General features: G+C 38.2%; 1 protein-coding gene and 1 pseudogene across 1 annotated transcript in view; one reads left to right on the top strand and one right to left on the bottom strand.

The window, feature by feature from the left end:
- The window catches only part of LOC117490060 (NLR family CARD domain-containing protein 3-like), a 108,508-nt gene extending 105,280 nt beyond the window's left edge, over positions 1–3,228 (bottom strand). Inside the window, exon 1 of the mRNA XM_034139651.1 lies at positions 3,145–3,228. The gene's annotated coding sequence lies outside the window, so the exon portion shown is untranslated. The remainder of the gene's footprint in view (positions 1–3,144) is intronic.
- Positions 3,229–5,864: 2,636 nt separating this feature from the next.
- Positions 5,865–11,504, top strand: part of LOC117490062 — a 46,979-nt pseudogene continuing 41,339 nt past the window's right edge.

Genomic DNA, 11,504 nt, shown 5'->3' with positions numbered 1-11,504 from the left:
AACACGTCAGTCACATTGATCGGAGCTGTTGGACCGGATCAGTCACTGCCTGCATGTCTCACTGCTGATGATATCTCAGATTACAATCAAACCGCTGGCAAAAGCTGCTGGCACTATTACAAGGAAGTCTTTCTAAAATCATTCTTCTTTCACTCCGAGGGACATTCTCCACAATACTTTAGGATAGATTTATAGAATCAGCATCAGGAAACATTAGTCCTGTCCATTTAAACGGTGATACAGAACAATTTAATCAAAGTGATCCTGATGATCAAAACACCTACAGGTTCCTCTGGTAGGATTCTCACCTGATGAACTGAGTTTTAAGAAACAAAAATACTTTGTCAGGTTAGGTTACTTCTTGGTTGGAATTATAATCTCAAATAAAAAAGCATCTCTATCTTATTATCACCTGCTGAATTCCCTTCAGGTCAATTGAGACGGCTTCATATGAGGAGGAAACTCTTCCTCGTCAGTCAGAAACCCAGTCAGTGAGAGGTGATGTAGTTCTACCAGCTGTCCACTAGGTGGTGCTAACGGACCCTCTAATGAAATAAAGCTCAGCCCTAACACATGATGAAGCAGCGTGGATCACGTGCACGTGTGCCTGATCGGACACATTATATTACATTTAGCCGACGCTTTTATCTAAAGTGACTAAAAAATGTACAATAAATTAAACAAGCTATAAAGATACAAACTAAGAACAGCAAGACTCCTGCAGGTACGTTAACTTCAAACATCCCAAACTTATTTAAAGTACTAAATACAGAATGAGAAGTTTATTTAGGCCGAGGTGCACATTGTTAATAAATGTAAATATTGTTGATCAAAATGATCAGTTAAATTCTCAAAGAGCAACGCATCAAATGGCAATACAGATTGGGACTAATGTCGATGGGACTCAATTTCATAGGAAACTAACATCAAAAATCTACTTTTGACTCAGCCGACTGTGACTTCAGAAACAAGCAGGTATATTTTACATGATGTGCCTGCATGAGAGGAACAACACTGTATTTGCTGCATTGCTAAGTTACGTACTGGATTCTGATTGGTCTGTTCTTTCTGACTTGGACAGGTACAGAAAACCTGGATCTGTGCTGCCGTCATTTTAAGTCACGGTTGCAGTTCAGACGCTGATAATAGAACAGAACAACGGACCCCTCCACTAACATATCTCATGTTATCACAAACATCCCATCAGAAAACTCAATGCTCCATCAAACAGTTTCAAATACAAAATCCAGCTGACATGAGACTCCACTGGAGCGTCTCTGACTGCAGTATCAGTAAAGAGACAAAGACCCTAAACACAATGAATGTGAGGAGACCACAAAGGTGTTATATCACATCTGCTATGTTTACTCTTCTATGTTGAACTTTTTCTTTAAAAACATGTCAGTCACGTTGATCGGAGCTGTTGGACCGGATCAGTCATTGCCTGCATTGTTCACTGCTGATGATATCTCAGATTACAACAAACTGCTGCCAAAAGCTGCTGGCACCATTACAAGGAAGTCTTTCTAAAATCATTCTTGTTTCACTCCGAGGGACATTCTCCTCAATACTTTAGGATAGATTTATAGAATCAGCATCAGGAAACGTTAGTCCTGTCCATTTAAACGGTGATACAGAACAATTTAATTAAAGTGATCCTGATGATCAAAACACCTACAGGTTCCTCTGGTAGGATTCTCACCTGATGAACTGAGTTTTAAGAAACAAAAATACTTTGTCAGGTTAGGTTACTTCTTGGTTGGAATTATAATTTCAAATAAAAAAGCATCTCTATCATATTATCACCTGCTGAATTCCCTTCAGGTCACTTGAGACAGCTTCATATGAGGAGGAAACTCTTCCTCATCAGTCAGAAACCCAGTCAGTGTGAGAGGTGATGTAGTTCTACCAGCTGTCCACTAGGTGGTGCTAACGGACCCTCTAATGAAATAAAGCTCAGCACTAACACATGATGAAGCAGCGTGGATCACGTGCACGTGTGCCTGATCGGACACATTATATTACATTTAGCCGACGCTTTTATCTAAAGTGACTAAAAAATGTACAATAAATCAAACAAGCTATAAAGATACAAACTAAGAACAGCAAGACTCCTGCAGGTACGTTCACTTCAAACATCCCAAACTTTTTTAAGGTACTAAATACAGAATGAGAGGTTTATTTATGTTTTGGCCAAGGTGCACATTGTTAATAAATGTAAATTTTGTTGATAACAATGATCAGTTAAATTCTCAAAGAGCAACGCATCAAATAGCAATACAGATTGGGACTAATGTCGATGGGACTCAATTTCAAAGGAAACCAACATCAGAAATCTACTTTTGACTCAGCCGACTGTGACTTCAGAAACAAACAGGTATATTTTACATGATGTGCCTGCATGAGAGGAAAAACACTGTCTTTGCTGTATACTAAGTACTGGATTCTGATTGGTCTGTTATTTCTGACTTGGACAGGTACAGAAAACCTGGATCTGTGCTGCCGTGATTTTAAGTCACGGTTGCAGTTCAGACGCTGATAATAGAACAGAACGACGGACCCCTACATATACACATCTCATGCTATCACAAACATCCCATCAGCAAAGTCAATGCTCCATCAAACAGTTTTAAATACAAAGTCCAGCAAACATGAGACTCCACTGGAGCGTCTCTGACTGCAGTATCAGTAAAGACAGAAAGACCCTTTACACACAGGTATTACATCACGTCTGCTATGTTTCTATGTTCAAACATTAAAAAAAAAAAACATGTCAGTCATGTTGATCTGAGTTTTTAGACAGCATCAGACACTCCCTGCTTTTTTCACTGAAGATGTGAACTCAGATTACAATCAAACTTCTGCCAAGAACTGTCGCCATTACAAGGAAGTCTTTCTAAAATCATTCTTCTTTCATTCTGAGGCAAATTCTCTACTACTTTGGAATAGATTTATAGAATCAGCACCAAGACACATTTATTCTGATCAGTTAAACAGTGATACAGCACGATGTGATCAGAGTGATCCTGATGATCAAACATTTACAGATTAAGTTTAATTAGGTCCAGTAATTTATTGGTTGTATCTATCCCCAAATCTATATTAATGTACCTAACACATTTACAATCTAAATGATATTCTCACCTGCTGAATTCCCTTCAGGTTAATTTAGACGCCTGCGTGTGTGGAGGAAACTCTGCTCATCTCTTCCTCTTCAGTCCTGTGTCTGTCTGCATCTGATCTGAGGACGCCGTCACTCCCTCATAACTTCAGAGTATACAAACACATCAGAGTGACGTGAGAACAGGTCCAACGGGAAGAAGAACCAGTCAAGGTGAGAGGTAATGGAGGTGATGTAGTTCTACTAGCTCTCCACTAGATGGTACTGACTGACAAAACCTTTCAGATCAGCAGGTACAAACACATCGGAGTGACATGAAACCAGCGTAGCCACAAACCTGGAATCTCAAGAAGCTCAGGCTGCTAGGGTGATGTTCTTTCTCCACTTCTTCAAACACGCTTTGGCTTGCAAACACATTTTGATTTAATGGCAAATGTACTCCTTCCTGTAAAACGTTGTATCTTCATTTTAAAAGCTTTTCATGTGAAATATCCATACATGTGTTATGTTTAGGCAACCATATAGCATAGGTTAGGTAACTGCCTAGTTATATTCATCCTCAAATGTGCAATCCCAAACAAATATTACATTATATTCTGTTACAATACAACCATATTTTTGTATTTCACCCACATATTCCAAAAATTGTTTTAGGGGATTTATGGTGGCAAAGATAAATCAACATCTGTGTTTTTAAATCCTTAAATGATGACTGAAGTTAAAAGGAGAGACTTGGTCATTTAAGTCGAACATTTGGAGCAATTTTGTTCTGTTTTCTATGTAAGGACATTCCTTTGTTTTGAGACTAATTGAGGAATGCCATCTGGGTAACAGATAGCTGTATTTGAACCCTGCTCACTCAATGCCTGCACGTTACATTAGGTGTTGAAAAATAATAGTATAACAGTATTGAGTATGTAAGTCGCTTTGGATAAAAGCGTCTAACAAGTAACATGTAATGTAATGTAATGAAAAATAATAGTCCCTCAGTCACATTGATCAGTTTTTAAGACCTGTTCTGACACTTCCTTCATTTTTCACAGATGACAGGAAATGAAGATTACAATCTAAGTGCTGCACATTCTACTGTTCTGACAACACTAGCTGACGACCTGGATCACCTGAAATCAAACAAAGAGACAGGACAAGACAATTATTTAATGTTATTATTGAATATGCAAATGAGGCTTTATGATATTCTAACTTTTGGTGACTTTAGGAACAATCTACAAACACAAAGATAGAAAAGTATAAATAAAATAAACAAGTAAATGTCGATTTAGGATGTTTTCTTTCCACTTGTCTGAAATAAGAGATCACAATTCGAAGTCATTTAGAACCATCTAGTGGACAGCTATTGGAACTGCATCACCACTAACACTGACTGGGTTTCTGACACCGGTTACACAGGTTTTCACGTCACTCTGTTTTGTTTTGATACTCCCAAGTAATTGGTTGAGTAGATGAACCCCAGTGATGTTAATTATGCCTGTGATGATAGGTCAAATTAAAGATCTGAATTTCAAACCCTCCCGAGAGAAAAGGGATGCACCGTTGGCCTCTTTCAACGACAGAGATTACATGCATGCATAGGCGTTCCTCGGGGGGTGTCAGAGGAGTTTAAAGCTAGAAATCAGATATTGGCGGAGCTCTAATCACTTTTCTTTTGGGTAACTATTAATACAAATGTTGATATGATAAATTATATTTATTATAATCAGCAACGTTTCGTTAATTCCACTAATGATGCTATTAAAGGATCAGCTGATCAGTTCGATGCTCCCTCCCACAGAACAGAATGGCACCAGACATGCTCCTGGCTGAGGAAGGAGGTGTTCGTGATCTGTCCGTGATGCTTGCTGTACATTTATCCCCAACAACACTGTTAGATGGATCTGTCACTAAAGAGTTAGCAGGGCTTAGGTCACTCAGAGTTAGCTGAACACTCTGGCTAGAAACTTCACCTACAGGCTGGTTTGATGGCATGCTTGGGAAAGCGGTGACTTTAGCTATTCTCACCTCTCTAATCACTGTCATAGGACTTTTGGCTCTGAGTGGCTGTTGCATTATTCCCTGTGTTAGAGGACTTGTTATGAAAGATATTGACAAATCAGTATCAAACCTATGTTAGCCCATCAACCTCTGAAGACTGAAGCTGACATGTTGAAGTCTACTCCTCATCCTCTGACTCCAGTTCTGACTGATGATGAAACAAATGCGTAAATATCTTTTGTGTTGTTTCCTTCAGATTAGCTTGCTCACATATCCCAGTGACTGCAATATGGCACATGTTTTCATCATACACTGTGTAAATTGAATCCTTGTGAATTTTGAATGTCAATGATAACATGTATAGTACTTCTATATTTGTGATCAATATGTAATATGATCAGAAGAGTGGAGTGTAATGGAACATGTTATCATGCTGAGTGAGCATTTAAAGTTCACCATCTGTTCTTCTTTTACAAGCTATTTCTCCCAACAGGTAGCAGTAACATGTCCTAACCTAAATGAGTCGTAAATGGTGTTAGAGCTATTTATTGTTGCTGATGTTTTTGCTAGCTGGTGTGTTTAAAAGAATCCTATATGTTTCTAATCAGACAGATACACACATGATCAACACGGCTGCTTCATCACATCTCAATGTCACTGCTGACTGTGTTTCATTAGATTGTCAGTTAGCCCCATCTAGCGGACAGCTAGTAGAACTACATCACCTCTCACTGGTTTCTTGCTCTTGTTGGACCTGTTCTCACGTGACTCTGATGTGTTGTTACACTCTGAAGTTATGAGGGTGTGTCTGCGTCCTCAGATCAGATGCACGCAGACACAGGACTGCAGAGGATGACATGAGCAGAGTTTCCTCCACACATGCAGGCGTCTACATTAACCTGAAGGGAATTCAACAGGTGAGAATATGATTTTCAAAATGTGGGATTATACATTTGGGGATAAATACAGCCAAGTAGTTACCTAAACTAACCACAGAGTTGTGTTGACTAAAACTCAGTTCATTGATGAGAATCCTACCAGAGGAATCTGTAAATGTTTGATCATCAGGATCACTTTGATCACATTGTTCTGTATCACTGTTTAGCTGGACAGGACTGATGTTTCTTGATGCTGATTCTATATATCTATAAAGTATTGAGGAGAATTTCCCTCGGAGTTAAAGAATGATTTTAAACAGACTTCCTTGTAATGGTGCCAGTTTTTGGCAGCAGGTTGATTGTAATCTGAGATCATCAGTGCTGTGAGGGAGTGTCAGACCCGGATCCACGTGACTGAGGTGCTTTTTTATTTTAATCTTTGAAGAGTAAACACACCAGGAATGATGTAAAACCTCTTTGTGGTCTCTTCACATTCACTGCGTGTTTAGGGTCTTCATGTCTTTACTGATACTGCAGTCAGAGACGCTCCAGTGGAGTCTCATGTCAGCTGGACTTTGTATCTGAAACTGTTTGATGGAGCATTGAGTTTTCTGATGGGATGTTTGTGATAGCATGAGATATGTTAGTGGAGGGGTCCGTCTTCTGTTCTAGTATCAGCGTCTGAACTGCAGCAACGTGACTTCAAATGACGGCAGCACTGATCCAGGTTTTCAGTAACTGTCCAGGTCTGTTTAAATTGTATTTCCCATCAACCAGTCTCTAAATACAGCCAGAGCCCATTCTCTTTAAACACTAGTGTTCTTCTTCTCTGTTTATTTACTTTAAAATATCATATTCTCAAAGTATTCCATGGTGTTTTCTGACAGTTCAAATGTCTTTAAACTAAGTTAAACTGACCGGATCGATATGACAGCACAGGGTCCCTTGATCAGAGCATCCTGAGCAACTAACTACTAAACAGAAATAAGAGACGTTGGTTAAAAAAGGCCAGTTATATCATCTGACGGTGTGAGCAGAAAGTACTTGATAACTTGCTGTTGTCACTGCAATGTGTGAGCGACACAACTATTTGGCCAAGACGCTGCAGGCGGCTCAGTCGGCTCTGTTGTTCTTTCTGATGTTGGTTTCCAGGGGAATTCCTTGGTGATCAGTCCTGTTGTTTATTATCATTTGATGTCTTGTGTTTTTGACAGTTTGACTGATAATGTTTCAGCGTGAATATCAGAAGATGTAGGTCACAAATCGTTGTAGAACAATGCGTTTGATCAAAAAGGTTCACTAAAACTTCATCCAAAAATGTTTCCATAAATAAATACTTAAACTTGCAATGTCCAACTTGGCCAATCAAAATAACAAAAAAAAATGCATTTTTGTTTGAATCACTCAAAATGGTTTATCTTATTTGAAGCTTATATAAGGCTTAAAAACATTTTTGTTTTAACAAAGCCATTTGCTAGAACTTTAACCATCCTCTTGTTGCCCTGTCTACCTAATGTGTTAATGTTTTTACTCTGTAGCACTTTGAGTTTTGTTTATTAAAATGAAAAGTGCGATTATAAATAACATTGATTAATGTTGTTATTGGTGTAGGATCCATAGTTACAATTTTCTTTACTTTAACCTGGAAAGAATCCTAATAAAAGAACATATCTGTGTCTTCAGGCGTCCACAGAGAGGACGGAGATCAGTCAATACTGTATGTCTGTGGAAACTCTTCATCACAGCTACACTAGGATGCTAATGAGATCACATCAACTGTCAATTGGATGATCAGTTACCACCATGTAGTGGACAGCTAGTAGAACTACACCATATCTCAAGTTGACTGTTTTCTTGTGCTTGTTGGACAGGTTTCTTGTGACTCATGTGTTTTGATACTCTGAAGTTATGAGGGAGTGACGGCGTCCTCAGATCAGATGCAGGCAGACACAGGACTGATGAGGAAGAAATGAGCAGAGTTTCTTGCACACATGCAGGTGTCTAAATTGACCTGAAGGGAATTCAACAGGTACTGTAAGAATATGATTTAAATGCTTTTTGGAAATCTGTGATTATACATTTGGGGATAAATATAATGAAGATGTTACCGTGCCTTACCATGCAGCTTTGTTTCCTGAAACTCAGTTCATCAGGAGAGAATCCTAATAGAGGAATCTGTAGAGGTTTGATCATCAGGATCACTTGTTCTGATCCAGGGGCGCCGTAAGGGGGTGAAAAGTTAGGACGATTCTAAGGGCCCGTGACTGACAGGGGCCCAAACAATTTTAGAACATTAAGAAAAAAATGTTTAAGTAACCAATGTGATATCTTTTCATGGGGCCCCAAACTCCTGGCCGCGCCCCTGTATCGTTCATCGTGATGTATCACTGTTTAACTGAACAGGACTAAAGTTTCTTGCTGCTAAATATCAATTCTAAAGTATTGTGGAGAATGTTTTTCCAGAAAGACTTCCTTGTAAAGGTGACAGTTTTTGGCGGCAGTTTGATTGTAATCTGAGTAAGCATCCTTAGTGCTGGGAGGAAATGTAAGAACCGGACTGACGGCTCGGATCAACGGGACTGAGGTGTTTTTATTTCTTTATCTCTGAAGCGTACACACACCAGGCAGGTTATAAAACATCCTTTGTGGTCTCTCCACAGTCACTGTGGGTAGAGGGCCTTTATGTGTTTAATGATACTGCATACAGAGACGCTCCAGTGGAGTCTCATGTTAGCTTTGTATCTGAAATCCTCTCCTATCCAAGTCAGTTCGTTGTGGGTGTACTTCAACACATTGTGACAATCTAACACAGACATGTTCAACATACTATTTCTGGGTGAATCTGGGGGCTGTGCAGCACATGTTGGGGTCCCTGCATCCTGTCTAGGACTCCAAAATACCAGGATGTTCAACTGCAGCTGGTTGCATTTTGTAGTTTATAAACCAGCATGCTTTTCTGGCTATTCTGACCCACAATCCTTTGCAGTGGATAAAAAAGAGGGTAAAGGTGCAATGTTATGAAGAAGTTGTATATCTATCTATATATAAAAGTATATCATTTCCTAACCCTAACCCTAACCCTAACCCTAACCTGCAACACAGTCTCAGGGAAGCACCGCATCGGTCTTTGAAATGGAATGAATCCCATTGACGGCACACTATTCAAAACAGGAATCGAACGTGTCCTATTTTGCACATCCCTTTCAAGATTTCAAGATTTTCAAAGGTTTATTGACATATCATATACACAACTACGGTGTAGTTATGCAATGATGACAAACTTGGCTCATAGGTTCCTCAACAAGAGATCTATCAATATGTGTGTACCTCCACCATTAAACTGTCATATTCTGCACATTTCTTATTCTATCTACATACATCTTATAAGAGTATAATAGACATGTATAATATCAGTTAAAATAAGTGTTTCAACATAGTTAACATTGCAGGAAAGTTGATTGTCAAGTCCCAAAACAAACCATGCAATATATTAAACGTTAAGTACTTTGTCAGGCTTAATATAGATACCCCCAAAGCTTTTTGCTTACATGTATTTAAAAGAAGACCTTAACCTAAAGTATTTTTTAATGTTTAAATAAAGCCTAATTAGTTTGTCTGTTTTGCACATCCTCCTATAAATATCTTTGTACATCCGGCACTAAACTGTTTTATTCTAGATACCATTTACAGTATCTTTTTGATATTTTCTATTCTATATTTCTATCATTGACCTTCTACTTTCCTCCTATTTTGTATATACTCTTAATATTTAAATGTTTTCATCAAATATAACACATTCAAAAGTGCTTTACAAAAATGAAAGACATTAAGAAAAAGGCATTTTAAAACAGTCATTAAAAAGCAACACAATCTACCTGCGTTGCATTACTCTAAACGTGTAATAACGTGCTTTAACCAGTAGGAGGTGCGGGTTAAAAAGCTGTCAAGTTTACAGTGTTAACAAAATAAAATATACTGCTGTTTCTGGTTTAGTTTACGACGGATATATTTTGTTATTGTTTTGATATTTGTAACACAAAAGCGATGTAAAAAACCCACAGCAACACAGAAAAGATGGTCTTAACATGACCCAGCGGTCTAGTAGTTAATAAAAAACAATAATATCAAAACAAATTATTACTACTAACTTTATTGTGAAATTAAAACAGAACGGTAAAAGAATAGTTTCCGGTCTATTCTGAGGCCCGATCTCTGTAGATAAATAAAGAACTACGACAGATGTGTAATGTTTAATGCAGCCAAACCATTTATTACAATGCATTCATGTGATGACTTTCAAAGAGTAAAGCAAGCACAAAAAGAATACTTACTTCCGGGTGTAAAATCCTCCGTTATCCAATGGGAATGGACGCTCACATTGCCTTTAAATTCCACCGACATGGACCGATGCGGTGCTTCCCTTAGCGTCAAATACCGCCGCCGATGGGAATACATTGCAATCAGTTGAAAGCTCTTTGCGTCCGTTTATGAAGCTGAAGGAGCCTCAGCGCGTCACAACTGGACGCCATGGACCCTGACCAAGCGTCGCTCCTGGACGTTTAGGGAGTGAGAGTGTGTTGCCACAGCAGATTTATCTATCTTATCAGTATTAACATATTCAAAAATCAGCATCATTTTCAGCAGAGTTTCAGTGCACCTTTGCATTTATCATGTTTTTGATTCTATCAGGATCCACCATGAGAGACCAGACTCTCCTGGATCCAGCTGTGTGTCCATGAAGAGTGACCAGTCTATGCCTCACCCTGTTACGTTTGGAGATGAAGAGCTATTTGATCTACAGTAAGAATTTAGAGCATATGTCATTTTTGTTGTGCGCCATTAAATGTTTGAAACTCTCTAAATATTTAATTATTTATTTATTAATGTATTATTTATTTATATTGTAGTATTTATCTGTGTATTATTTATTATTTATACATATTTCCTATATATTATTTTATAAATCCTCCTCATCTGGACTCTTTTATGAATTTTAAATGCATGGGTTTTATTGTTTATTATTATTATTATTATTATTATTATCACTACCATTTTATATATTTTTCTTATATTTTATCTATTATTATTTATATTTTACATGTCACAGTTTATTCTATGTTTGCACTGTATTGCATGTTTTCTTATTTCATTAGGTTCTAAATGAGGAGGTTATATCTTTATCCTTTTTTATATATTATTAATCCCCGTTTCCTATTTAAACATTGTTTATATTATTTTATTTATATTTTAGTTATTACTTTCCATTGTATTCTAAATGGAGCCTCCCTCAGGGAAACACCCTGAAATAACCCCTTAATAAAGTATTTCTAAACATCATCCGAGGCGTGTCCTGTGTCTCGCCTGCACCCCCCCTCTAGACCTCGATCTGGGTTTTAAACACTTTTAGGGACACTTGGTTGACTTTACTTTAAAAAACGGCTCGCTGCACCCGCACTGCGAGGGGGAACCAAGTTCCCATCAGAAAAAACCCGTCGTTTTGCTAACCTGGCTCC

This window comes from Trematomus bernacchii, unplaced genomic scaffold, assembly GCF_902827165.1.
Source record: "Trematomus bernacchii unplaced genomic scaffold, fTreBer1.1, whole genome shotgun sequence".
Classification (NCBI taxonomy): Eukaryota; Metazoa; Chordata; class Actinopteri; order Perciformes; family Nototheniidae; genus Trematomus; species Trematomus bernacchii.
The sequence above is the reverse complement of the archived record's forward strand: the minus strand, read 5'-3'. Positions and strand labels throughout refer to the sequence as shown.